Below are 27586 nucleotides of genomic sequence, written 5' to 3'. Positions count from 1 at the left end.
GAGCCACTGTCGACAATTACCCCTTTTAGATTGCCTAATATTTGATGTAGGGTGAAATCTTGAAGCCAGATTTTTACAATACTTCCCTTTTAAAAGTCAACTTTTGCTTTAACTGCTTTAAACAAAATATCATGATCCTTTACCCCCACCCGCACCCCCACCTCATTACTAGACTTGCGTTTTGTTCATTAGCTTTTCCATTTCCCACCTAAGGCCAGCTCCCGGGGTACATTAGTTACCAGGTCCGCTGTGGTCGTGTCTGCCCTGCTCTCAGTTGCCCACCAATGAAGATCGCCGCTGTAGCCTTCTGAGCTGTTGAGGGCTCGTGTCTAAACGGTCCCCGTTGCAAAGGCGCTCATCTTTGATCCTCGTCTGCACTGCTCCCTCCCTGCTTTGCAGCTCCTTCTCTGCTCTTTCCTCTCCGTTTTTAGCCCCATCACTTCAAATACTAGATTTGAATACATTTCTCCCGCCTGTTAATATGAATTAGGTGAAGAGTTTCTTCCAAGTCCGTTGCTGGTTACGTGTGTGTTCTGCTTTGTCCCAGCGGCCCTGTTTGCTCCTGCCGTTGGGAATGGCCCTGGGGTTGCTGGTGGATCTGACCCTGTTGAGAAGAGAAGTGTTTGTAAATAGAAGCTGTACATTCCCCTTTATTTCCTACTTCCTGGGTTTTGACTCAAAAGTTTATTCCTATAATAGACGGTATGAAGAATCGTGGGACCTTTGAACACATTTTAAAACTACCACCTGATACAGGAACCATTTGGAAGTTTTGATTGAGAATCGGCTGCCTCTCATAATGCTACAAGTTGATTTCTGTGCTGAGTCTGTGTGGTCACCTGTTATCCCCCCCCACTCCCAGCTGGCCTCGGGTTCTGGCGCTGGGAGCTGCATTGAACTAGCGTGTTTCTTCCTCAGGTACACAAGGCCAGTTCTCATCATTACTCTTTTCTCAGGTAACCGGTCCACATTTTTTTTTAAAATTTTTTTTCTTTTATCCTACTGAGGATATTCTTTTCACTGCTTGAGAGAGAGAGAGAGACAGAGAGAGAGAGAGAGAGACATGGATTGGCTGTCCTCTTGTATGTGCCTCGACTGGGGATTGACCCGCAACCTGGGCATGTGCCCTCACTGGGAATCAACCCGTGCGACCTTTTGGTTTTTGGGATAGTGCTCCCACCAATGGAGCCACACACGCCAGGGCCCACTCTCACTTCTTAATGGGGCCTTCAGAGGACTTGGTTCTTTACATGTTGTCAGAACCAGAACCCCAGAGCAAGTCTTCTGTCGTGGGTGGAGAGCGCCAGGGAAGTGCACAGCAGGGGCGCCCGTGCCCGTGCCCTGGCACAGCATGCCTCTGGCCGGGTGGCTCGAGAGAGCCGGGGCCAGGTGCTGGATGCCGCCCCCCTCTGACCTAGAAGGGAGGAGGTAAGAGAGTTTGGGGCCAGCAAGGCCCGTGTGGACTGGAACCGGCGTTTGGAAGACGCGGCACTGGGCTTCGCACGGGGCCGCACAGCCCACATGGAGAAGGTCTGCGAGGGAGGAGGAGCGTGAGTAACCTAGGGAACTGAGCTGCGTGGAGGCAGCTCTGCGTATTCCAGCCGTTTGAGCCAAGATCTGTGGGTGTGTGTTTGTCTGCCTGCCTCGGAGGATATTTTTACTGACTACGGTTTGTGTTGGTGAGGAGGCAGGGAAGCGAAGGGAAAGAGCTTTTCTGGTGTCAGATTTGTCTTGACGTATAGACGTGAATTTCCATTGAGTGTGCACTCCCGGATCCATCCCATTTTGTAACGTGTAGTTAACGTAACCTATATTTGACTTCGGGGAGGAGGGAGCCACACCAAGGAGCAAGATGAGTAATCATAGCCCTATCAGCATTGTTCTAGGTGTGTGCTGTCGTCGGCTGTGCTCACTGAGCTAAAAAAAAATGTCTGTGTACTTGTCGGTGAATTTGAACTCTGTCCCAGCCACGGTCTAGTTTAGCACATTCTGCAACCTCCCTGCTCTATCTGTGTTACATGTGGAAATTACAAAGTTTGAGATCAGTGGTGTTGGCTAACGTCACATTTTGAAGTTTTGAGTTTTTATTTAAGATTTTATTTTATTTTTAGAGAGAGGAAGGGAGGGGGAAGAGGAGGGAGAGAAACCTCTCCCTCCTCTCCCCCCGCTGGGGACCTGGCCCACAACCCAGGCATGTGTCCTAGACTGGGAATCCAACTGGCGACCCCTTTGGTGTGCAGGCCAGCTCCCAGTCCACTGAGTCGCATCAGCTAGGGCTACATTTTGAAGTTTTAAATTTTAATATCTGGCCTAAGAAATATATGAGACCGTGGACTAGAGTAGTCTCTATTTTCGGAAGAGGAGTCAGAGTCCGAGGGCTGTATGATGCTGTCTGATTTGGTGCTTTGATAAGAATGGGAGAGAACGTGCTCCTGTATTTGGGGTGAATAATTCCTCAGATAAACGTTTTACGTGCTGATGACATAGATTTGACCCGGTCGGACCAGGCTCTACAGAGTCGAGATCTCCAGCGCTAAGGCCTGCACGCTCACGCCTCTAAACCACTCAGGGAGCGCCTGAGCGAACCTGGCGCATCCCTCGGGACTCCGCACCGCCGACACCCTGGGTGTCTCTCCGGCCCCCCTGGATTTGACCTGCACTTGATCTTTGGCCTCTGATTGGTTGTCCTTTTGTCCTCCATCTCTTCCCTCCCTTCCAGGAACTTTTCTTTTTTCTTGGAGGCAGCCAAGTTTCTCCTCTCCTGCTCAGTCCACAGGAACGCTGTATCTTCCTGGCTTCCCCCGGGGGCGAGCTGAGGCGGGAGAGGATGAGTGTCCCGTCTTAGTCCCAGGTTTACTGGGATGTGTGTCTCAGTGTCCCTCTGTCTGTCTTTCCCCACCTGTAATTTGGGTCAGTGATGATTGGCCAGCCAGGGCCACTGTCTACAGAACAGGAGAGGTCCCTGGCAGACGTATATTTTCTCACACCCCTGGGAGGACGCCCCTGAGGTCATCAGGGTGTTCCAGAACTGATGTTGGGTCATTTCAGAACTATCTGACTTCCCTATAGCATTTGCTTTTTGAAATACCCTTAGGAGCCTACCTAGATCTGTAATTTTGCAGTAACTATTAGGAGTCCTGGATTCAGTTTCTAGATTGGTAACCTGATAATTCATGTTTAGAGAAGTCACATCTCTGCTGTCCTAGCTCCTTCGTCTGTAAAATGGGGTTAATGATACCGCGGGGAAGTACTTGTAGGGCAAGTCGAGGTGCTCAGAGCAGGGAGCTGTATAATTACACCATAGCATACAAGGTCCGTCTAGAAGGTGTCCAGCCACGTAGTATGAACAAAGAGAAGATCCAAGACGCACTGTACACAGGACAATGACACCTCGGTCCCCTTCAAAGTAGACACCTCTGGACCTCACACAATTCTCCCAATCACCATCAGCTGCCCTATTGTATTCTCCTGAATCTCATCCAGGGGCTGAAATCTCTTCCCTTTTCAAGGGTGATTTTAGGTTTGGGAAAAGCCAGAAGTCGCAGGGCATCCAATCTGGGCTGTAGTGGGGCTGAGTCACTTGGGTGATTTGATGTTTTGCCAGAAAACTCTGCATGAGACGTGATGCATGAGTGGGTGAGCTGTGATGAAGCTGCCAGTTACCAGCTGCCCATACCTGCAGCCTTCTGAATCATCTGAGTAGCTTCTGTGGAAGAATGTTCAAGCTTAATGCAAAATTTGATGCAGATTCGTTGCTCTGCTTGCTCATTTTGAATGCGTGGGTCACACAGTGCCCATGCTCACTCAACAGTGTCTACTGCCCTCACTGACGGGTACAGTGAAGTCATCATTGTTCACACATGTGCATTCCAGTCCACTCTCCTTGGCTGCCAGGTTATATCTGTGTTGTGCAAACCATTTATATTATCAATGGCGGGACTTTTTCCCGACAGACCTTGTACATTCTAGCATTAGCCAGTGGTGAGTACTTGGACTTCAAATTCAGAGTAGTTGGGAGTTTGGAGCTTTCATTTTTTTGTTTTTGAGCTTCTTGATTGTATGGAATATTTTTAGATAAAAAACACAGATCAGCGCCAAAGAGTGCCAAAACACTGAACTAGACTTACCCTTCCTATTAATTCTGCAGCAGTTTTGATAAGGGCATTCTGGAAGACTTGTCTTTTGTTTTGGAAGAACTTCTGACGATTTGGAAAAATACCTGGCAATGTGAAAAAGCAGAACACACAGTTGTATGTGAAATGAATGGTTTTTGGAATGAAAACGAAGTTTGTGATTTTCCGTCCTTTCCTCTCTGAGAGAATATTGGATGCAAGCACGTGCTGATTATTTATACTGTTAAAGGGAGGAGAAGAGGACCGGAATTAGATTCTGTATTTACTGGCTAGTTGCATAAACACAGAAGGTAAATGTTACCATCCCCATTTCTTGCCCGAGGAAACTGAGGCAGAGAGTTAGATACTTTGCTCACACTCCGTGATGGAGCCCCAAGATGCCAGCGGGCTTTACTTTGCTGTGTCAGGAAGAGGATTATCCTTGGAATCTTGGAGAAAAAATATACGACTTTACATTTAAGGTGGAGCCCTGGCTGTTGCGGCTCCGTGGGCCGAGTGCCGGCCTGCGGACCGCAAGGTCACCAGGTCAGGGCACGGGCCTGGGTTGCGGGCCAGGCGGCTGTCGGGGGTGTGCGAGAGGCAGCCGGTCGGTGATGTTCCTCTCCCTCTCTTCCTTCCTCCCTTCCCCTGTCTCTAAAAAAATAAATTGAAAAAATCATAAAAACTTACTTAAATTGGAAATACGGAAGTAGAATAAACTCACTAACAGGTAGGCAGTCAGTTAATTAACAGCCTCCGAACAACCACCGCACACACAGACAGCCCTAAGACGGGGGTTCCGCCGGCCCGTCCAGCTGGTTACCTGGACCCTTGAAGACGAGAGGACACTTTGGCAGAGTCTCTGGGTTGGTGGCTGTTCCCGTCCCCTGCGGAGGAACGCGTTGGTGGTGGTGATGAGCCAGGTGAGCGGCTGGGCGGAGCTGACTGGGAGACCCAGGCGCGGCTCACACTGCTCAGAGGAGGGCTGCCCCGCGTGTCCCTCACGGGTGAACGGTGGGCGGGCTCTGCTGCTTTCCACTCGGGGCTCGCCACCCCTGCCACCCCTCCACGTGCTGCTTGGCGGGGGTGGGGGGGAGAAGGACTGGCATTCTCAGGGGAAGGGGATCAGCCCGTTGATGCTCCAGGGCTTGACAAACAGAGTGCCCGGCCCCCTTTGGACAGAAGGACTTCGTCGGTGAGCGTGGGCCTCAAGGCAGCTGCTGAGCCCTTACGTGAGGGACCGGGTGGGGCGGTGTGCTTCAGCCGTCATGCAGACTGGACGCAGTGCTGGCTAGTCTTCTCTCCTTTGGGAAGGGTCTCTGCCGCCTGGATAGGGAGCTGAGGCCGGGGAGGTCACGTGGCCTGCTCCAGCCCGCCCTTCTGCAATGGGGGGGGGGTGTTGTGGGATGTCCGGGCTGCCCGTCCTGCCGGGTCGTCCCCTGGCCTGGCTGACTCGGGGTGCTCCTCACTCTGAGTGAGGCACGGGGAGTAGCGTGGGTCCGAGGCAGCGGGAACCCTGGCCTCAGAGGCAGGCGTTGCTGGGCCCTGGGCATCTGGAGGTTGTGCATCCTCCCTGTCTTCCAGTCAGGTCCTGTTGCAGGCCTCCTGCGGCTCTCCCCGCTGTGTTGGCACAGGCTGCTCGTGTGAAGGGGCGGCACGTGTGAGTTCTCCTGAAACAGCCGTTCTGACGGACAGGATTTGTGCCCTTTGAGCACGGGGCCGTTCACGTGTGTTTGGTTAGAGTCACGGACTTCCCACGTCCCCGAGGAAGGGGGCTCCTTGGGGCGGGAGTGGTTAGAACCCGGAGTGTTGTCGCCAGATCCCTCCTGGCTTGTGAACTTGGCTGAACTCCGGGTCAAGTACACATTAAGTACGCTTCCGTCATCGGTGAAGGGCGAGGAACCTCTCTGGGCCTGTCCTGAGGGCTCAGCGGGTGGGGTCGCCACCTAAGACGACGAAGCCTGCCGTCTCCCCTGTCCTCGGTGCATTTTACCTGCAGAGGGTTTTTGGCGAGAAGGGAGAGGGGAAAACCCCTACGCATGTCCACATTCTTCCTGTGCAAACGCCTAGGTCAGCGGTTCTTAACTGGGGGGTTGGGGGGGGTTGTCCCCCAGGAACACTGGACAATCTGGGAGACATTTTCGCTTGTCACAGTTTGAGGGGAGGAGGTGGCGTTGCCACTGACATCGGGAGGGGAGGCCAGGAGTGCTGCGGAGCGCCCAGGAGTTCCCAGGACAGCTCCCCCCTGCCCCTACAACAAAGACTGCCCTGCCTTCAAGTGCTGTCCCCCTGAGGCTGAGGGACCTTGCCCTGTGCAGAATGATCCCGCACATCGTCCTTTGAAAAGAAAGAGAAATATTAAGGTTTAGTTAAAATGAAAATTTCTCGATGTACTATCTAGTGAGTGGCTTCAAGGCATACAGAGGCCTCTCGTGCCGTCTGGCCTCAGCCTGCCCTGAGTCAGAGGCGCCGTCCCTTCTCCTCGTCGTTGTCCCAAGAGGACGAGAGGGCGTGAGTTTGCCGCCTTCCAAAATCCTGGGTCCCTGGGCCTCTCAGCCCAGGCCCAGCCTGGCCCTGGTCCGAAACACCCGAGTGCAGTGCCTCGGAGAGAGGGCATGGAGCAGACTCGGGGAAAAAACCGCCTGGCGTTTTTCCCGACGAGGACGTGAAAGCCGTGTATTCCGTACTGTGTCTCCCTTGCGCCCCTTCGGTGTTTATTCTTCTGTAGATGCTGGCGGTTTTTTTTTTTTAAGATTTTATTTATTTATTTCTTAGAGAGGGAAGGGAGGGAGAAAGAGGGAGAGAGAGAGAAACGTCAATGTGTGGTTGCTGGGGGTTATAGCCTGCCACCCAGGCATGTGCCCTGACTGGGAATTGAACCTGCGACACTTTGGTTCGCAGCCTGCGCTCAATCCACTGAGCTATGCCAGCCAGGGCAATAATACTTCTCTTATAAGCTGTCAGGATTCAGTAAAACGTTCAGCCTTCCAGTGCAGAGTGTGGCATGTAGGAGGTGTTTTGTGCATGGTAGCTGTTACCGCTGCAGCGGAGAACAGAGGATGTGAAGGGCAGACGGTACGAGACGGGCACCTTGTGAGCTGGTTCAAGTTCGGGGGCTAGGAAGACTCCAGTCAAGAATGAAGGCCCGGCGTGGGCCTGTTGTAGGATTTCCCACCCATGTCAGCAGCCGCTGCCGCTGGAAGGGCAGCTGGCCGTCTCGCTGGGAACCCTGCGTCTGGTTTTCGAACCTGAGCTGCCTTCGCTGGTGAGCGAAGTTCTTCCCTGTGCTGGTTTGCCCGTCTGTGGAGTGGGGTGATGGCGACGGGGGTGGCGGGTGGCGCTGAGAACCGCGTGCCTTAACGAGACGACCGGTCGGGGGCTGCAAGCACAGTCCCCGGCACCCGGCGCGCAGGAAGCGTGTCCGTGTGTTTCCTAGCTCGTCCTTGGTGCCAGGCACTGTGCTGGGCTGAGCTGGCCGTCAGGTTGTCTCGCTCTCAGAGCGACCTTTAAAGAAGGTAAGTGGTGTCACCAGGAGGCCCGGAGCCGGGAGGACTAGCCCAGGGACGGGGAGCGCGTTGGGGCTGTGTTGGGAGCCAGGGGTTTACCTGACCTGGCTGCCCTTTCCAAAGACGGGCGCTCCTGTGTACGTGAGCTGCGGGTGCCGGTTCCCAGGGCGGGGCAGCAGTCTGGGGGGGGGGCCTGGGAATGGCCAGGACCACTCTCAGGTGTTGGGAGTGGCCAGGGTCGGCCCCCAGGGGAGGCTCGCCTCCGTGGGAGGTGTGCTGGATGGCTGGAGGCCGGTGCTGCAGAAGGGGCCAGCCCTGCGCGGTTGCAGAGGGCTGGGAGCAGAGGGGTTCCGTCCAGTTTGAAGTGTTGTTGCCTGGAGGGGACGTCCTCCCAATTTCCATGTAGGCACAGACGTGCTGCCAGAGTCCTTGTACAGATGTCTTCATTCTGGTCTCCACGGGCGTGCGTTCAAGCATTATAAGCCTCAGGCAGTTCCGTAGTGTCTCACACGCGGGTCGCGGAGCCGAGTGAAACCACAGCTGGCCGTGGCGATTCGTGTTTTCTTTTTAGATGGCCTCAGCAGCGTATAAAGTGCCTTCTCCGCGCTCCATGGAGAGTGCACTACTGACCTGTAAATGAAGTCTTTAAAAGTTGCCTTGTGTTTTAAAGGGCTTTTGATTAGAAACAGTTACAACTTTTCCTACACGTAAAAGAACTTGTAGGGGTCTTGTGAAGCCGCAGATATTCAGTGCCCTGCAGAAACTTAACTTGAACTCACTACTTACTTATCTTCTTTCTTTCTAGGAGGACTCGAGAAAACAAATTTTTTTTATAAAGATTTTATTTATTTATTTTTAGAGAGGGAAGGGAGGGAGAAAGAGAGAGAGAGAGAGAGAGAGAGAAACATCAATGTGAGGTTGCTGGGGGTCATGGCCTGCAACCCAAGCATGTACCCTGACTGGGAATTGAACCTGCGACACTTTGGTTCGCAGCCCGCACTCAATCCACTGAGCTACGCCAGCCGGGGCAAAAAAAATTTTTTTAGAACCAGTAATTTTCTAAACTTTTCTTTTGTGAGCATTTCTGATGTCTAATACTCATTTTAAGCAGATAGAACAATGCCAGATGCCCCTTAAAATAAATGATTCTCATATGCTACTTAATTGATCATAGCTCATAAATGTTATAGATTAGGTTTAGAGGCATACATTTTAGTGAACGATGCTACATTGATGTTGAATTTGTAGCATTTAAAAAAATAAGAAGGACCAAAGCCATTTTTCCTAGTGATATACTTAGAGTGATTTAAATGATGCGTTTTCCCCTGCAGCTCCTTAGGCTTCTGTAGTCGGTTAATTGAACACGGGACTGCTCCTTCGTTAGCATCTAAGTGTAGCAAGACAGTGGTGTGCGCTTTTGCGGTGGGACAGACGGGAAACGGTTAATTGCTGCGTCCTCTCCTGCAAGTTAGTCCAGCACAAAGCAAGTCTTTGTGGTGCCACTGGGAAAACTCAAAGGGGACTTTGCCACCGGCATCTTTATTAGAACAGGGCAGCTTCTTTAAATGTCGCCGAAGAACCACACCGCTGTGGGACCGCAAGCATGTGGCATTCTGTCACGTACCGATTTATCACGAGGGCAAACACTTGCGTATCAGGCCCTGAATCGTAAAGGAAACTTGTGATCACGTTTCCAGCCCGCGGTGAGTGTTTTACGTGGTGCAGCTCCGTGACCCCCTCCGTGTGGTGTGGTGGGGGCAGGCAGCAGGCCCGTCTCCTGGCGGGTGCAGGGGTTAGTGCCGCCCCGGGGGACATTTGGTTCCTGTAATTGATTGTAGGCGAGTCGTGAGTTCTCTCCTGCGCCGTTCAGACGGTCTCTGTGACTAAGGTATCTTTTAAGCATGGAACGGATAGATGCCCGTGTTCATCCTTTTTCATAGTAGCTTTAGTGAGGTGTAATGCACATACCATCTAACCCATTTATTTATTTTTTTAATCCTCACTCGAGGATACACTTACTGATTTTGAGAGAGGGGGGGAGAGAGAAACATCAATCAGGTGCCTCCTCCTGTATGCCCCCCGAGCAGGGATCGAACCCACAACCTGGGTGTGTGCCTTGACCAGGAATCAAACCCGCAGTCTTCTGGTGGCCAGGACGCCGCTCCACCCACCTGAGCCACCTGGTCAGGGCTCAATGAAAGCACAATTCGGTGGCTTTTAGTGTATCCACAGAATTGTGCAACCACCCCCACAGCCCATTTTGGAACATTCTCAACACTCCCCCAAAGACAGCTGTGGCCAGTCACTCCTCGCTGCCTTTTCCTTTCAGCCCCAGCCCATGTTACCGATTCGTCCACTTTCTGTCTTTGTGGATTTGCCCGTTCTGGGCCTTTCACATAAATGGAATCATGTAATACGCACTGTTTTGTGACTGTCTTTCACGTAGCATAACATTTTCGAGCTTCATCCGTGTTGTTGCATGAGACAGTGCTTCATCCTGTTTGATGCCCAGTAGTGTTCCATTGTGTGGCTAGACTGTGTCTTATTTATCCACTCATTCATCGGTAGACATTTGGGTTGCTTCCCCTGTTTGACTCTAAAGAATAATATTGCTAAGATCATTCATGGACAGTGTGTGTGTGTGTGTGTGTGTGTGTGTGTGCGCGCACATGAGTATACACACTCTTAATTTCTCTCACCTATGAGTGAAATTGCTGGGCCCTGTGGTAGCTCTGTGTTTAGTCTTTGAGGAGCTGCCGACCTGTTTTCCGGAGTGACCGCACCATTTGCTGGTCCTGCCAGGGGGGCCTGAGGGTCCTGATTGCTCCACATCCTTGATGACATTCATTGCTGTTTTGTTGCAGCCATCCTCCTGGTCATGAAGTGGCGCCTCGTCATGGTTTTCTTTCCCATTTTTCTGATGGTTGAGGTTGGAGCAGTCTTTTCTTGTGCTACCAGTGTTTGCCATTTGTATGTCTTTGAACTTCACCCAGTGTTTAATTGTGCTCTTTACGTTTTCACTGTGTAGAGATTTAAGAGCTCTTTATACAGTCTAGATCCAAGTCCCTTATCAGATACATGACTTGCAAATAATTTCTCCCATTCTGTGGGTTGTCTTTTCACTTTCTGGGTGGTGTGTTTTTTTCTTTCTTTCTTTTTTTAAGTTGTGGTAAAAGACACCCCAGCTTACCATCTTACCCGTTTCCAAGGCCGCGGTGCCACGGCATGCAGTCCGTGCCCGGGACTCCTGTCGGCTGGGGTGGCTGGAGCTCACTGACAGCCCCGCGTGCCCTCCCGCCTCCGTCCCGCCCCCCCGAGACCACCCTTCTGCTCTCTGCGTCTCTGAGTTGGACCGTTCCAGGCTCCTCACAGGTGGGGTCAGCCAGTGTTTGCCCCTTTGTGACCGGTGTAGTTCCCTCAGCATAACGTCCTCAGGCAGCTGCAGCGCGTGACCGGGTCTCTCCCTTTCTAAGGCTGCGTGCCGTCCCACTGTGCACACGGGCCGCGTTTTGTTACGCCTCGATCCATCGGGGGACACTCGGGTGCTTCTGGGGTTCGGCCGCCTGCCCTCCCCTTTGCAGGGACCCACACGAAAGCGGCCCCGCCGGCACACAGGCTGTCTGTGCAGTCACAGACCCCCGGGGGCTCACGGCTCCTCGCTGTTTCGGGGCACAGCGCTTGAATTCTTGGAACCGAATGCCCCGCGTCTTGGCAGGTGCGGGGTCCCTGGTTTAGCTCATTCCATTGTAAACCTCCTTCCCTGATTTTTTCAAGGTAAAAGGTAGGAGATACTGTCGTGTCTTTGAAAAGCGGCGGGCATTATTCAGTCTGTCACAAAGGCCACGTGTGGTACAACCGTAGACGTTCCTACCGCACCACGGGCTCATGGGCGCGAGTGCCGAGCGGGAGAAAAGTGCGTTCTTTCTGGAGCCTTCTTGGCGGCCAGTTCCCATCTGCCTTCTAGGTCTTCTGGTTTCAGAATGACGCGCACTCGCTCCCTCCCCGAGCTCCGCTCCCCGCGCCGAGTCCTCCTCCTCTGTGGCTTCCTCCTAGAGAGGCCGGGGCTGCAGCAGGGGCCGCCTGCAGCCGGTGCCCCACGGGGAGGCCGGGCCGGCCTGTGGTCTCCTCCCAGGTTTGGGCTGAGGCCCACAGCCAGGTGTGTGGAAGGAGGCCCTTCCGATACTTAGGGGCTGTGGGTGAAGGGCAGGCAGCTCAGAACCTGTCGTCACAGGCATCTTCAGCCACGATGGTCCGACTGTGGGTCACTACACCGTGGAACTCACATGCGGAGCTTTTTTGGCGTGCAAGGCTGGCACACAGAGACGAGGCTGTTGCACGTGGGGGCGTGGTGTGACGCGGGCGATTTTATTCACGAGATGCACTTGGGATGAACGTGGTGTACACCATAGGTGGCCTCTCAGAGCGTATCTCATCACTGCGTGGGAACTCAGGGGAGAGGTGAGTCTGTTCCAGAGAAGGCAGCCGGGGGGGGGGGGCAGCTTTGGAGAAGGTGGGGCCTGCGGGGCCTTGGGGGGGTGGGGGCAGCAGCGGCACGGAGCGCTGCGCTGCATCACCTGGCTCACAGAGCATGCTCCGGCTTCCACCCCAGCGAGCCTGAGCCTCGGCCGCTGCGCCGGTTCCCACGAGCACCTCCTCGGTGGGGGGCCGGAACCCCCACTTGGCGGAGGACGAACTGGGCTTTTAACGGAGTGCACAGTGAAAGTGCACGGCTGGTTAGAGCGGTGTCCTCATACGCCGAGGCTAGGGGTTCGGTCCCTGGTCAGGGCACACACAGGAATGAACCAGGGGACGCATACATGAGTGGAACAGCAAGTCAGTGTTACTCCCTAGCTGTCTCTAAAATCAGTAAATTGAAACCAGATTTAGCCCTGACCTGTGTAGCCCCGCTGTCTGGGCGTATCATCGCGAAGCGAAAAGGTCGGGGGTTTGATCTGTGGTCAGGCCACGTGCCTGGGTCGTGGGTCCGCTCCCGAGTCAGGTGCGCACGAGAGGCAACCGGTCGATGGTTCTCTCTCATGTTGGTGGTTCTCTCCCTCTCGTTCCCTCTCCCTTCCCCTCTGAAAAGAAATAAACAAAATCTTTAATAAACTATAAAGAGGTACGTTTTGACAGTTATGTATGCACGTGCGAAACATTACCACCATCAAGATAACGCACGTCCATCGCCATGAAAGGTCGGCGCGTGCCCCCTCAAAGGGCGTTTCCCCCAGCAGATGAGCTCAGAGGGTAATGTGGAGAGCTTCCATGCGTCCTTCCTTCACTCAGACTCACGTGCTTCTAACCATGCCATGTTGCTTGCATTCTTATGTATGAGCTCTGTCCAGGAAGTAACATGAAAAGTAGATCCATTTATTGAAGAGGCTACAAGACACAAGAAACATTCTACACAGGACAGTGATGTCTCAGTCCCCTTCAGAGTGGGCATCTCGGGACCTCACACGGTTCTCCCAGTCGCCATCAGCTGCCCTGTTGTGTTTTCCTGGATCTCATCAACGGTCTGAGGTCTCTTCCCTTTCAAAGGTGATTTTAGTTTTGGGAAAAGCCAGAAATCACAGGGCGCCGAATCTGGGCTGTAAGGGGGCTGAGTCACCTGGGTGATTTTGTGTTTTGCCAAAAAAAAAAAAAAAACCCTCTGCATGACATGTGATGCATGAGCGGGCATGTTGTCATGATGAAGCTGCCAATCACCAGTTGCCCATCAGCTGTGGCCTTCTGAATCATCCGGGTAGTTTCTGTGAGGGAGTGTTCAAGTTTAATGCAAAATTCGATGCAGATTTGTTGCTCTTATTTGATCAGTCATTTTGCATGTGATGACTACACAGTACCTGTGCTCACTCCCCCACATGGGTCTACCGCCCCCCCTGACTAATACAGTGAAGTAGACATTGTTCACACATGTGTGTTCCAGCCCCCTCCTCTTGGCTGCCAGGTCACATGACTCAGGTGCAAACCAATCTCTTTATGTTAACAGTGGCTGGACTTTTTCTGGACATACCTTGTATACATGCATGTGTATGTGTGAATTTATATAGACCTACATTTATACACATGTTTTTCCTCAGTGTGTTCAAGAGTAGCTGATAGAAGTGGTCTTGCCTTATTCTTTAATGTTCTTTGCTTTCTCTAAAAGATTTTATTTACTTTTTAGAAAGAGGGAGAGAGAAACGTGGATGTGAGAGAGAAATGTTGATCAGTTACCTCCTGCACGCCCCCCACTGGAGACTTAGCCTGCAACGCAGGCATGTGCCCTGGCCAGGAATCGAACCAGTGACCTTTCAGTTTGCAGGCAGATGCTCAGTCCACTGAGTCACACCAGCCAGGGCTTATTCTGTAATGTTTTCATTGTGTATTTCAAAAAATTGAGTCACCTCTTGTGTATGCATGGCACAGTTGTCACATTCGGGAAGTTGACCAGTCACACAGCGTCTTTCACTCCAGGTCCCATTGTATCAGCTTCCCAGGAATGTCCTCAACAGCAGCTTTCCTTTCCTCCTGGTAGAGCATCCAGTGCAGAGCCGCACAGGGCATTTAAAAAGTCTCACCTTTGTTCAGTCTTTCCTGATGAGAGCAGCTCCTCAGCTTTCATCTTGGGTGCAGTTGTCAATCTGGAGGAAGACATCAGCCATTGTACAGTGTGAGGAGGTGTGGGAGCAGGTGGGTGGGGGTAGGTCCGTGTAGGCTTGGGGATAATGAACAGGTGTGAGAGGGTGGGGTGTGGAGGAGGCACTGAGCAAATCGCTGGGCTGTGGGCGGAGCTGGAGAAGGGCGGAGGTGAGGGCTGGGCTCTGACATTCGTGATCTGGAAAAGTACAGAAGGAGAGAGGAGGGAAGAATAAAGAACACTTGAGGAAGGGCAGTTGCTTGTCCCTGTGTTACATGTATGCGCATTTCTGGATGCTTACTGGACGTCACCGAACCTCTGGGGGGGCTGCTGGAAAGAGGTGGCGGCACTGTAGAAGCTTGGGGTCTGTGGCCCCGTGCAGTTCTCCGCCTCGTTGACCGTGATGCTGCCCTTGAGCACAGGCTGATAGCTGGCGCCCTTGCACTTCAGATGGAGATCTGTCCTCTGGTGTTAAGGAATCAGGCTGCTGCCCACTGGGGCAGAGTCTTGAGAAACAGTGCTAGGTTTTCAGCTTTGTAACGTTTATCATTTATATTAAACCAGCATTATGGCCTAAGGTTGGTTGTCTTGGTGCCTTTCTTGGGAGACTTGGGGATGTTGTACCCTTCCAAGTTTTTACAGTGTTTTAAGGAGTGGGATTAGTTAAAAATATATCCTGTTACCAGATGTCTGCTGGTGCAAAAGGCCTTCTCTCCGGTTGGGTATGTCGTGTAAACGCTCCTCCTCTTTCGGTTGCGGCGTCTATAGAATAGAGACGACAGTCTGAGCCATCATGGATTGCTCTTCGGATGCAGCGTGTCAGTGCGCCGCGTCTGTGGCAGGCGTGGCGATGCCTTCGTTTCCTGTTTTGGTGTGAATGCAGGTAACTTGACTGTCTTGCGTGTTTCCTCTAACCCTGCTTGGCAATACCATTGCATTACCGCTTTAAGCAGCTTTGCATAATCCGCTTTATCACAGTCAACAGTACTTTCCTAATGATTTCTACTCCAATCTGCCCAATTAAAACTTCACATATTATGAGGCTTTTTGTTCCTTTCCAAGAGCACTTGGAACCGTGCTTTGGGGTTGGCTGGCCGAGAGCTTTGGAATATAAACGCAGGTCTTCGGTGCCGACACCGTACTGCTCGAGTTTCTCCCTAGTGGAGCGCCGGAAGCCTTCTTTGTCACGTTACATTAAAAAAACTGTGCGCGTGGCTCTCAGTGAGACCGTTACTTCCGTCCCTGTGGCAGTCTCACTGGGAGTCACCACCACACGGTCCTTGACACGTTCACAGAAAATGAGCTCCGATGAGGAGAGTGGGTCATGCCATACGCTTGGAAGATTTCCAGAAGTAATTTGGAGTGTAGTTGGTAAACTTTAGAAAGTCGGAAGCTCACACACAGCGTGCCCCTTGCGCTGTGCCTGGCGACCACTGTGTCATTCCCGGTGAGACTGTTATTCTTGCCCTGTGACTCCCGGCCCTTCCTTTGGCCAGGGCGCCATTCTCCTAACGCACCGCAGACCAGCACCGGAGTTTTACAAGCGGTAGGATGAGGTGGGCGACCTGGTAGATGATACTGGGTTACTGTTCTTTTATGGTAGGACATTGAGATGTTGTACAGGAAAGCATGACTGTAGGTTCTGGTAAATTTTTATGAAGCTCCTATAGCACAGTGTTTCTTTATGGTCTTAGGAATAGAAACATCAAGTTTGCGAGTGATGCATCTTTGCAACGGCTTCGGTCACACCGCTGACCTGTTTCAAGCACAGGGGACTTTAATTTCTCGTGATCAACTGTTGAACTTTAAATTTTATCTTAAATTTTTTTTTTATTGATTGATTTGAGAGAGACATCGATTTGTTGTTCCACTAATTTCTGCATTCATTGGTCAATTCTAGTACGTGCCCTGACCGGGGATTGAACCTGCAACCTTGGTGTATCAAAAGGCCACTCTAACCAGCTGAGTTACCCAGCCAGGACCTTTCCATTTAATCTTGATTTTTTAACTCAGCATTCTAACTTTTCAGTGTAACTTAATTCTATTTTTGATTTCCTTGCTTTTGGTCATCAGTGAGTTTGCTGGCCTGCCTTCTGGGTATTCCAGGGCAGAGATGCACATACAGGATGAAAAGGTTTATTAAAGACAGTCAGCAGCAGCAAGAACTGTAAATGCACCCCCCCCCCCCCCCCATGATTCCCGCTGTTAAACAAGTCTGCGTCCTGGAGGAGCCCAGCAGTGGGGTAGTGTCTGTATGGCTGTATCTTTGGTGGCTGGTGAGATGCATTTCAATGTAAAGGTTGTGATGGTTCTCAGAAATCTGTTTCCCCTTTCTTTACCCATATTTTACTGTTTTCAAGCTTTTCCACTGGAGGCTTAGAGGAAGGGTGAATAACCACAAATTAGGTCGTTTTGCTTTAGTTACTGTTGGTAAAGGGTGTTCTTTCAGCTGCCAGTTAACTATGAAACTGTTAAGCGTCAGCACCCGCAAAGGCGGACGAGGTGATCTTCGTGGACTTACACCTTTGGGTGCAGCTCGGGAAGCTGACCTGCTCCGGGTGTCTCCTCCCCCTGGAGAAGTTCCTCGGTGAGCACCCTCCCCTTCCTCCTCCGTGCTCGCTCCTACCTCCAGTCCTTCTTCGGGAACGGGCGGAAGAGGAGGAAACCGGAAACAGTTTTTCAAGGATCGGGAGTTACCGGTAACCGTGATAACAGGGAGCCGACTTTAAATTTTAACGCCCTCGCTGTGTGCCTGGCGCGGTGCGGAGCCGTGCACTTGCGCTGTCTTCCGTCACTGTCTCAGCAGTCCCGAAACGGTGGCCTGCCGACAGCTGAGGCTCACAGCTGGGGCTCACAGGCGGGGCGCGGGCTCAGGACAGGGTGGGGCTGTGCGGGGCTGGCGGAAGGCTCGGCCCTTTGTCAGGTCTCGGGCTCGGGACAGGCGGGCTTGCCCTAGCCAGCAGAGAGCGGCTGGCCCCGGGGAGCAGGCGCTGGCGGAGGGGTGTGCATGGAGACTCGGCCAGTGCAGCCGGGGTCTTTATCTTTTTCTCTTGAAATCAACACTCCTTCTGCACGTCCAGCTCTTTCCACAGTTACGAAATTGGAGATTTTCATTTTAGAATGGAGGAAAAGTCTTTAATGGATATAAGCTTTTAAATAAGGGAAATGTCAAGCTCGTGAATAAGGAGACATTATTCAAATCTGATATAATACTGTGTACAATTATATAATGACAAACACTAACATTAACCCACCAAATGTCTTCGGAGGAGCCTCCGACACGTGCAGACAACCGCCCGTCTCGCGGAGGGCCGTGGGGCTCTCCAAGGACTGAGTGGGAAGGGCCTGTGTCTGTCCCGTTTTCTGCTGCTGGAACGCCCGTGGGAGTAACGGGGAGAAGAATCGAGCTTGGGCTGTAGACAGGCCAGCGACATGACGACCTTCCGTTGGGTGCTTATTCTGTGCGGAATGGTAAGGGCACACAGTCTGTCTGGGTCGGGAAGGGAAGGCTGCCGTTCCCTTCTCCGAAGCAGAAGCGAAGGCCTGGCTGTTTTAGGTGGGTCACAGTGTTAATTAAAAATCTCAGCCCAGAGTCCAGCCCAGGTCTCTGTCTCTAGGGCTCCTTGTAGCTGCACCTTCCTTGTGCTCGTCTCCGACGGGTGACACTGGCCCTCCTCTCTGCCCTCACCCGCCACCAGCACCTCACGCACCCTGCGGCACGGGCACCGCTCTCGGGAGCCTGGGAGAAGGGGGAGTGTCCGTTTTATTACGAATTGGCATTCATACATGTACGTGCAAAGGCCTTAAACCTCGAAGGACCCGGGAAGGAACACACAGAAGCACACGCATCCCTCTGGCAGGCACATCCGTGTGGGTGTCCGTCTTGCGCGCGCAGGCACGCAGCCGAGCGAGTGGTGTAGGGTTTGCTCAGCGGGCTGGTGCGTGTGAGCTCGGCGTCTGCACTTCTCCTCCGCCACGTCTCAGGTGTGCGTCTCAGGTGTGCGTCTCAGGTGTGTGCGCTCTGGAGCTTCGCACTCTCTCTCCAGAGGGGGGGGGTCACACCCCTCCCCGCCTCTTGTTTGCTGGGCCTGCGCGCGGCACAGAACACGGAGCTTTGGTTGCTGAGGAACTCGGAGCTTATGGAGACACTGCTTACGTTTGCGCTTTCTTTCTTCTTCGTTCTTTTTCAGCACTGTCCCTTCACTCTTTTTCTCCTGGTTTTAGGTCCTGGTCTCCCCACCCCCCCCCCCACCCCTTTAACTCAGTGTATTTTTTTCCTTTGGTCCCTTCATGCAGACACAAGTGGGGACGGTGGCAGTGCCGGCCTGTCGCGGCCCGGGTGCTGCAGCTCTGTGTCGCCCGTGGCTGCACAGAGTCCCTGTCCGGCCCGTGCGGAAGGGGCGTTTTGTCTGGTCTTCGCCTTCTCTGTCGAAAGAATCTGAGCTCTGCGGGGATAAGTCACCTCTCTCTCTGTTTCACCGTAAGCATTCTTAATGACCTTTCACTTTTTAAACTCCCCGAATCGCTAGGGATAGACACTTCCCTAAAACACTGTTTCTCTTCCTGTCATCCCGTTTGGGTTCCGTGCAGGGACGAATACTTTTGTGTAATATTTTAAAGGTCTGTTCCATTACTTCTATTTAACGTGGCCTGGATTCAGTCAGGTGAAGGGGGCGGGGCGGCTGTGTGCGAGTTTGTGTGTTAGAGCAGGGGGTCCAGAGCAGAAGGGATTCGGCCTGAAAAACAAACAAACAAACAAACAAACTTGAAAACCTCAGGATTTGACCAGCGTTTACTCAAACAATCTACCACCACCACCACCACCACCACCACCACCACCACCACCACCGAGTGGAAGTTGCCCCCGGGGCGAGTGGCTGCTTCCCTCACCTGTCCCTGCTGTAGACTGCCTGGTAGTGCCCGTCTGTTCTTTTCATCGAGGGGTCTCCTTCTTAGGTCTTCCCTGGGTGGTGGTCTTCGCCCCAGCTGCCCCCCCCCAGCTCCGCATGGAGGAGACAAAGCTTCCCCTTGCCTCTGTGTTTCACTCAGCCTGGTCCCGCCCCTGTGCCGGCTTCTCCCCCTTAACCTCCTGCAACAAATAGCCTTCCTGCTCACGGACGTCCAGTCTGGTCCGCCAGGCCACTCCCCGCCAGGAAGCCACCTCGCTGCTGCCCCTCCTCCTGGGACCTCGCTGCAGACCTCTGGGGTCTTCCCTCGGGTAGCCCGCCCTCCCCTGAAGCTCTTCGTCTGCAGCTCTCCCCCAGCCTCTCCGCCAGGTTGTGTCGTCTCATCCCGAAGACTCGTTTCCTCCGCAGAACTTTCTAGAGCTGCCTGTTTTGATTCTTTTTGTCAACGTTTCTGTCACTCTCCTTCCTACGTCTTCTAACATTCGCCCGTCTGCATTTCTTGTTGCGTGGGCCCTATTCTCGTCTCGGTGTGGTCCGCTGGAGATATTTGTGTTCCAGCCAAGTAAATAGTGAAGTACAGATAACTTGGAAATGCTTCTGAATTCAGGAAGACCTTTTCCCTTCCCTTCCCCACCCAACGTGCAGTTCAGTCAGCAGACTGTCACCTCTGCCTTCGAAATGTGGCCAGATCCCCTTCCACTGCCCCCCTCCTTCCTGCGACCCCCCGTTGGAGCCTCGGGATGCCCCACCTGCCATCTGCAGGAGCTCCCCTCTGGTTCCTTGCCCCGGCCTGTGTGTCCTTCAGCTGCTGCCTGCAGGGCCAGAGCGCTTCTCTGCCGAGAAGCCCCCCGCCGGCCTCTGGCCACCCCCACGCCCTGTCCTTCAGTCATTTCTCCGACCTGTTTTCCCTGTGCTCCGGTCACACCGACGCCCCTGTGGGCCGGCATCCTCCCGCCTTCGGGCTCCGGGGCCACCGTTGGCCCCCGTTGTCCGGAATGCTCTCCTCCGGGTGTGTGAGCAGCTGGCGGCCTCCGCCTCGCCTCCTGTAAGCCCGTGCCACCTTGCTGTGGGGCCTCGTCTCGTCCCCCGTGCATCGCACCCACCCTCCTTTCTGCTTTGTCGTTCCACCCAGCACACTGGTGTCCCCCGGCCTCCCAGCTCCGCCCGTGGTCTCTCCTCCAGAGCCTGGGCTCCACCGGGACAGGCACTGGTCTGTTCCGGCCATTCCTCTGCACCCACGATGCATCAGGTGCCCGGCAAGTGCTTGTTGCCTGAACCCAGTGTTCCTGTTCCTCTGGGTTGCGTCACCTTGTGCCGTCTCCCTTCCTGGGGTGGGGGGGGTGGTTGTCGGGAACCTCCTCCTGGTCTGTCTCATGATGCCTTGGAGCTCCGGAAACGCCTTTCGTAACTGTGTGCCGATTGGTCTCTGAGCTACTTAACAATAGTCTTCAAACGAAGACTAACCTCAAACCTGCCTCAGACCTCCGGAATGAGGTTTTCCGGAGACCCTGCGTAACAGAGTGCGTTCAGTGACCGACCTCAGTTTCTGCAAAGATGGAACCCAGCAGGCTGCAGACGGTGGTCCTGGGCTTGTGGGTTGCCACTCCGCTGTCCCCGTTTTCTTTGGCCCCGGCTTTCTAGCTCATGGTTGTTTGTTCGTGTCGCTTGCATGATTTCCGACCAGCGGAGGCTGTTGGAAGGCTGGCCACCAGATGACAGGGGTGTCACCCGGGACACACCTGTTCTCTGCCACTGACTGAACTCCTCCAGCATCGTTCTTGGCAGTAAAACCTCGACACGAGGGTTTCCCTCCGTTCTCCCTTGTCCTGCTGGGACAGTGAGGCAGGCACGCTGTATTTTCAGGTCTTACCGTCACCGCGACCTTGAGGCCTGTGGGCTGCCTCCCGGCAGCATGTTCAGGTGAATTACGTGCTGGGCCCTCGAGCTGCAGGGTCGGGCTTTGAAACGTAGGGTCGGGTTCCCAGCAGTGCCGTCGCCTCGGCTCACGGTCGGCACCTGTCCCGGTGGCTCCCTGTACCCAATGTCAGCGTGCTCAGGCACGGGAGGAGACGGCGCCGCGGGGACCAAGCAGGCAGCGCACAGCTCGGCTTCTGGGAGCGTGCTGGTGTGGCTGGTGAGGCTGCACGTGGCCGCTGGCGCCAGGTGAGTCCCCTGGGGCTTTTCCAGCATTTGTGTCCGTGCTGAGTGGCGTGCTTATTCCTGAAACAGAGCAGCCGCTGAAATCAGGAACTAGAACGGCTGGAAAATACCTTTGGAAACCACTGTGGCAGCGAAGAGGTAACTTCTCTAGTTACCGCTGGTTCAGATGCCGGGTTGGCCGCGACTTTATTTCTCTCCCTTTTCCCCCCCACCTTTAAGGAGGAGCTTGAGATACCTCCTCACCAGCTCTGAGAAAAACAGGCCCCGTGATGGTTCCCTCCACGAAGGCCCCCCTTGCAGCCCTACGACAGCTGTGTCGTCAGTCCCGGTCACGGGACCCGGACACACGGCGTCACGGTTGGGAAGCCGGGGCGCCCAGCCCGCAGGTCAGGTGGGTCTGCTGCGGCCCAAGCTCCAGTCTGTTCCAGTGACCTGAATGTGCTTCCTCTTTGGGGACCCGTTTCAAATGCAGATGCTAACGCCCCACCAGACTCAACCAAGTGCGAGGCAGGAAATTCACGGCCATAGAGCCCGGGCCCCGGCCACGCTGCCCCCACACACCGGGGTCGGAGATCAGAGGGGCTGCCACATACAGTAACACCCGAGGCGCGGATGGGAGCCGAGCCACCGTTGCCCTGGGAACGGCAACTTTGAAGTGCCAGACTTTGATGTGATTCAAGTCCCTGTGTGTGTGTGTGAACCTCTCTTCCCCCTTAAACACCAAACTGAAAATAAAAATTGACTTAGATCGGGGAAGGGTTTGGAGAAGCAGATCGTGAAGGGAGGAGGCCTCTTGCAAACCACACGTATAACTCATGTCACATCCCTCTGTGTCGGAGGAAGAGAGAGAAGGCAGGCCGCTGCTGACCGTTCCCTCGCCCTGCTCCTCGCTGGTCCTCCCACTGGTGTCACAGACCTTCCCACTGGTGTCACAGACCCTCCACTGGTGTCACAGACCCTCCCACTGGTGTTATAGACCCTCCCACTGGTGTCACAGACCCTCCACTGGTGTCACAGACCCTCCCACTGGTGTTACCCTCCACTGGTGTTACAGACCCTCCCACTGGTGTTACAGACCCTCCACTGGTGTCACAGACCCTCCCCTGGTGCCACAGACCCCGCCCCAACGCACATGCCACCCCCCAGAGGGGACGCTTTGGCTTCGCTCTGTCGCATAGACCCAGGGGTGATCCTGTTGGAGGAATAAGAGTTTATTTTGGGTGCTTTTAGGTGCTCTTTTTAGCCAAGACCTCAAAGTTCAAGTACTTGGGGACACCGAGCAGACTTCTTAAAGTTGTGTCTGGTCAAGTTTAGTTCTTTGCCCCTGTGTTGCTGATGAAAGAAATACATGGGGAAAGGGAAAACAGAGTTTTGGGGCCATTCTTACAAAGTTACCATTAAAATTTGAGATCCATTGCTAGAGCAGATCAATTGTTAGACCAGTAACGGAATTGACTTAAGAAAACAAACAGGAAATTTTGTGCCTAGGACTTAACATTTCTTGGCCATTGAAATGGAAGGGTGAGGCTGCTTTTTGAAAGAAGTCTCCTTAGTTATACTTGTGTGTGTGTGTGTGTGTGTGTGTGTGTGTGTGTAACACGGATCTCAAGAGTCCCTTCTGTTTTTTTTTTTCCCTTAAGGTTGAAACCTGAGGTGACATCCTGATACTCGATTTTAACGATTCATGGAGACCCTATGTCATCTTTTTCCGTCATAAACAGCATTTCTTGTGATAGTTGAGTGTCTGTGATGTGCTGTGTGCCTGCCACACTCGGCCATTTGAGCTTTGTAGAACCTCGTGGGGGAGGTGGTGAGGCCCAGATCCTGCCGCCCCTGAGGCTTGCGGTCCCCGCTGTGTGACAGTTAACACAGCGGGTCAGAGCTTCAGGGGCTGCGCCTTCCCTGGCTGGCCTCTGAGGGCCTGGCCGGACGCACCCTGTCTTCGGGGGGCCCTGCAGTGGGCAAGGTGGAACCTCCCCCCCACCCCAGTTTTCAGTTTTATGTTTTAAAACTTGATAGCGCTGCAGCTGTGACGGCAGGAGGGAGGTGGCGGGGCTGCCGAGAGGGCCGAGTCCCTGCCTTTGAAACCGCGCTCACGCTCGGGAAGGAGGAGACCGGCGTACTGAAGTCCAGCTTCTGTTTGCCTCTCTGTGTCCTTCCCCCTCCTCCCGTTCATGCTCAGGGGCTCAGAAAGGGACAGAGAGAAGGGACTAGGCTGGTAAATCTGCGGGGACTCCTGGCAGGTCGGGTAGCCCCTCAGCACCAGGTCCCGGGCACGGGGTGGGGTGACGGCGTGGTTCTCTCGCCCTAACGAAGCGGCAGAGCTGCGGGCTCTTCTGTCTTCAGCTGTGCTATATATCCATGGAGGACCTTGTGTATAATTCTACCTTAATCGCTCGTATTCGGAAATGCGCTGCACCGTCTGCACCCGGTACTGGCTGCAGGGAGGACGGCTTGCTGACGTGTGTGTTCAAAAGTGCACGGAGTTCACCGCAGCGCAGTTCTGGCTGCGTTCTGAAGTCAGGGGTCGTCAGGGGTCTTTGGGAGCCACGTGGTCGCGTGGGACACGAGTAATAGTAGCAAGGCAGAGCGCACTGTCGTCTTTCTGTTGCTCCTCTCGCGTCCTGGGTCTTTCGGCTGCAGGCGTGACGGGTGCGACCGTCTGCCTGCCGCGGGGGCCTCACAGGTGAGCATGCACTCCGAGGGAAGGTGTCGCTCTTCCCCAAACTCTCGGCTGAGAGCTTGTGATAACTAAGGCTTGGGGCTCTGGAGTGTGTGTACACGTTTCTGGGAAAGCGAATGCAGTTGGCGAGGCCGGGCAGCTGGAACAAATGGCGGGGGGGGGGGGGCGGGTTGGCTGTCATTCGCAGTATTCCTATGTGGCGGACAGTTCAAATAAACAGCACTTTATCTTGATGAAGCGAATGCATTTAATTGGTTATCTTGGCCTGCCAGGGAGGGTATTTGTTGGTCAAAACGTAATTTTCTTTCTGTTTATATTATTTTTCCTTCCAGAGATTTGTGAGGTATTGTTTTTATAGCTTATATTGAACACATGCTTTTTTTTTTTAAAAAAAAAAATGTGGATTGTAGTGTAGAGCTTTGTGAATAAAAAAAAAATTAAACATGGTAAGGCAGGATAGCTTAGTTATTTTTCTACTTTCCTGTAAAAACAGCCCCAGCGAAGGGAGCCACAATGGGCCGTGATGTGTTTCCTCCGTCGGGATGGAAAATAAGCCATTTATTATTTCAGGTCTGACTCACAGTGAACCTGCTGACACTGGGATGTTCTAGAATCACAGCCACAAGGAGCAGGTCCGGGCAGAGACGTGGACGCTGCAGCCGAGATTACCTGCTTATTACGGAGCTTTACAGCTGGGACGCACTGGGTTCTCTGGCACGGCGTCCTAAGCCTCATGCGCTAAGTACCCCCTGGTTGTACAATTATTACTTGCCGGTTTTAGCCGGTGCCGGGCAGACAGATGCCTCATCAGGACGACCGTTTTTACGTTTCCCTGGTGCAGACCTCGGTGCCGGTCGCGGCTCTCCCTGTGCTCGGCCTTCCTCCCCGCTCGGGAGGCTGAGCGGCCGCACGTGGCGTTGCCGGGAGAGCCGGTCGTAGCGAGTGCGGTGATCGCATTGGTCCTATGGTAGTGGGTGTGCTTCCTGGTGAGTGCACTGAAACAGTAGGATCCAGTGGCGGGTGAACGTGATTTCGGGGTCACTGCTCATCCGAGTCATAACATTCTGAGTTTTCGACAGTAGCTGCCACCCGCAGGCACGGGGTCTGCACTGGTGTGCGAGTTGTGGGTGCCGCTGACACGGCACCGCCATCCGGTTTTCACCGTTGCCACGCTAACGTTCGTGAGGGGCAGTGAGAAGGAAATCGTGTGCGTCCCCCGTTACCCAGGTTCACTGCTCCCTCGACTTCTGGCTTCTGTCTGTGGGCTCTAGGCCAAGAACCTTGGCCTTGGGGGATTTTTTTTTTTTCCTGAAGAATATCTTCAGACATTGGCTTGAATATTCTCATATGCAAGTCCAGTTTTCCCTGAAGACAGTGCTATCTGATTTTGGTTCAGAAAACTGGGAGGGATGTGTGTTCTCCTGGTCACGTGCTGGTGAACTGTTTCAAGTCCAAAGTGGACAGTCAGCCTTGCCTTCTCCAAGAAGGTTGCCAGCTGGTTACCGGTGAAAGACAGAAGCCTGGAAACCTGTGTTTCCTGTGGTACTGCACCAGTGGGGACTCACTCACGGGTGTTCGTGCACGGGTCCTCGCACACACCAGGCGTGTGATGGGGTGTACGTGTGGAGACTGCACACTTTGAAAAGGAAGCACGTCCTTCTCATTGTACCTGACAGAGGAGTAAAGGAAGGAGGCAGGTGTTACCTTGCCGGAGCGAGGAGAAAGAAGAACAAGCAGTAGGTGCAGATGACTTGACTGCATGTGTTTTGCCACCCAAACGTAATTTTATTTCAAGTCTGCTGAGCGCAAACATTACAGAAGGTAATGATAATTAAATTAGAGTGGTTTCGACACCAGGGAGCTGTAGGCTGGAGTAAGACAGTGGCCAAATTGAAGGACAGTCACCTTGAGTGGACCTTTGAAAAGATAAGGAAATCAGTGTGTCTTATTCCAGCTGAGGGCCTCGCAGCAGTTCTTAAGAGCCCTGTGGCACCCGCACTGAAAGATGCGTGTGCTCCCCCCCACCCGTGGGACCCATCACAGGAGCTGGAAGTTACCTTTAAGGAAGGAACTGAGATGGTGACCGGTCTTGACCGCTCTGAAGGGGGCGTTTTACTCCGCTCTGTGGAGTCATGTTCTCTTCGGAAGATAATTCAGATGACAGATGGCCTCGAGAAAGGAGTAAAATGGAAATACAGAGTAAGGTGGTTGGTGCTTTGTTTAACGGGGGGTAATACTCTCGAGGGGATACAACAGCAGCAGCAGCAGACCAGACTCTGTGTTTTTGACTTGAAGGGTAAGGCGCTGTATCCGTCAGCTTCTGCTGCGTGACAGTCTGAACTCTCAGAGCGGCTCCTGCACCTGCGAGCATTTATTGTTTGCTCACGTGCGCCGTGCGAGGCTGCGTGGGGCGGCCCCCTCCGTCGCTCGCTGTGAGGCCCAGCCTGGAAGGTGGGCAACTCTCTGTTCTTCTCGGGGTGGGGTCAGAGGTCAGGTCCCTTGTAAGCCTCCTTCCTGTTAGTGTCAGGTTCCGTAGCAACTCGTAGGACGAAACAAGTCACGTGGCCGAGTCTGAAGTCCGGGAGTGGAGACGTGCACTCCAGCCGGCCAGAGGCCGTGGGAATGCCGACATGGAAACCACTGGTCAGCAGCTCTGTTTGCTGCAAACGCCAAACCCTCGGTAGCAGCCGAGGGAAGCCTTTGGCAATGAGATTATGTGGTGCTGCCTCACTGCCTTGGGCTTTGGTCGTGTCCTCCTCGCCGGCAGCTGTCTGTGTGCCTTCAGGCTGCACGGAACGCACTGCAGGGGCAGGAGAGTGGGGAGGAGAGTGGCGCGGAGACGCAGGCGGTCTGGGCGGTCCGATGGCTTCGGCCGGAGACCTGCCGGGGGACCCCAGGCAGCTCCCGCGGTCGTCCCTCCGCCTTGGGTCGCTGGTTCTGCAGGAGGAGGGTGATGCTGGGCTCATCTGTCGCTGAGGTTGCTTTTACCACCAGAACTGAGATTTCCTTCCCCATCTGTACACGCGGCTTTCATCTGTGGGCCCTGCCAGTGCGCCTTCACGTTGCCAAATACCAGAGGACGAAAACCTGGAGAACACCGAAGAGCAACAGAGATGAGTTTGGCGGCGGGTGAGGATGAGAGCATTGAATACGCAGGGACTGACTCTCTGTGTGTGCTGCAAATAATGCAGAGTAGCGACTTCTGCGTGCTGTGCACGGGGCTGCGGACTCCTCCCGGCGGCTCTAAATTCCCTGAGAGTGGAGATAACACCTCACTTTATCTCTCCTCTCCCATCCATCCATCCATCCATCCACCCACCCGCCCGTCCACTGTGCCTAGTACAGTACCGGCCACACGGAAGTGTGCGTTGGGAACGAATTCGGTAAGGTGCCTCACCTGGGGCGCTGGTGAGAGTACACCTGACAGTGTCTCCAGGAAGAAGGTGGGCTTCTGGGAGCTCAAATTCAGTGACGGGCGGGGAGCTGCCTGCGGCCGGGCATTTGTAACCTTACGACCGTCCAGGGGTGGCTGCACTGACCTGGGCACCACGTGCTCCGGCCTCTCACGGTGTCGCTGGCATTGTGCTAGGCGCTCA

General features: G+C 53.8%; 1 protein-coding gene and 1 long non-coding RNA gene across 3 annotated transcripts in view; one reads left to right on the top strand and one right to left on the bottom strand.

The window, feature by feature from the left end:
• The window catches only part of FOXO1 (forkhead box O1), an 84175-nt gene that overhangs the window by 15211 nt on the left and 41378 nt on the right, over positions 1-27586 (top strand). The gene's annotated exons all lie outside the window — the stretch shown is intronic.
• LOC118497301 lies at positions 423-13911 on the bottom strand. Its single transcript, XR_004899825.1, has 2 exons — positions 13875-13911; positions 423-1114 (listed from the first exon to the last, which is right to left on the bottom strand). It is a non-coding gene; the product is annotated as an uncharacterized LOC118497301 (long non-coding RNA).

The sequence above is a fragment of the Phyllostomus discolor genome, chromosome 11 (assembly GCF_004126475.2).
Source record: "Phyllostomus discolor isolate MPI-MPIP mPhyDis1 chromosome 11, mPhyDis1.pri.v3, whole genome shotgun sequence".
In the NCBI taxonomy this organism is placed as follows: domain Eukaryota; kingdom Metazoa; phylum Chordata; class Mammalia; order Chiroptera; family Phyllostomidae; genus Phyllostomus; species Phyllostomus discolor.
This window is presented reverse-complemented; position numbering and strand designations above follow the sequence as displayed.